This window comes from Calidris pugnax, unplaced genomic scaffold (genome assembly GCF_001431845.1).
Source record: "Calidris pugnax isolate Ruff unplaced genomic scaffold, ASM143184v1 scaffold19, whole genome shotgun sequence".
Lineage (NCBI taxonomy): Eukaryota > Metazoa > Chordata > Aves > Charadriiformes > Scolopacidae > Calidris > Calidris pugnax.
In genome coordinates this window covers 3,272,139-3,273,166 of record NW_015090775.1, presented here as the reverse complement: position 1 = coordinate 3,273,166, position 1,028 = coordinate 3,272,139, and positions in this window count along the sequence as shown.

The window sequence follows — 1,028 nt, the reverse complement described above, 5'->3', positions numbered from 1 at the left end:
TTTTTTTTTTTTTTTTTTTTTTTTTTTTGGTGCAGGAGAGAGCCCTCGGTCCCGGCACTTTTGCAGGTGATGAGGGGACAGAACCTACTCTTCGATTTGCGAAGAGAAAAATAATAAAATAAAAAAATAAAATAAATAAAATAGAAATAGGATGAATTAAAAATAATAAGAAATAAAAATAATAAAAAAATAAAAATAATTTAAAAATCAAATAAAATAGGGGTCGGGGGTGGGGAATGTGAATGGGGGGGGTAGTTTTCCTGGCAGCACGGGGGGATTTTGTGGGTGAGGGAAGGCGGATTTGGGGGTGTTTTAGGCTTTCTCTTGCCACTCTGCCACACGGACGTTTATCTTTATGGAGAAACTTCTGAGTACCCAGGCGGGGGAGGGGGGGTACGAGCTCCCTCCGTCCCGCGGAGCTCTCCGTGCCCTCCGCCACCCTCTCCCCACGCACACCCCATGCCGTTCCGCGGCCGCGCAAAAGGGCGAGCGTCGGGCCCGGCCTTCCGCCCTGCCCTGTCGGTTCCCGGCGCTACGTGGGGGGGGAGAGGGAGGAAGAAAGCCGCGTTACAACCGGGTGCCAGACCCCCCGTGCGGCTCGCAGCCCGCGGAACGCAGCGCGGCTGCGGGAGCGCTCCCCCGCGGGAGAGACGGTGCAGCCCCCGGCGCCTGCGCCCCACCGCGCTCCTGCGGAGGGAGGCGGGGGGCAGAGTAGACCCTCGGCGAGCCCCCCCATCTCTCTCCGCCCCTGCGCAGCAGGCGGCGGCGGCGGGAGCGCTCTCCTCCCTCGGCCCCGCGTTAGTAGCGCTGCCCGCGGTTAAACCCCCCCGAAAGAGAAGGAGAACTTGTGCGTCTCCGCCTGCTCCTCTCTCTCTCTCTCTCTCTCTCCGACGCGTCAGAGGAAAAGCATCACCTAATCCGACACGCAGATGGTGAGGGTGGATTTTCCCCCCGCGCCCCCATGTTAGCGCTTGGCCTGGCACCTCCTGTGATGTCCCCTCCTTGTCCCCCCGGTGCTCCTAGGGCCT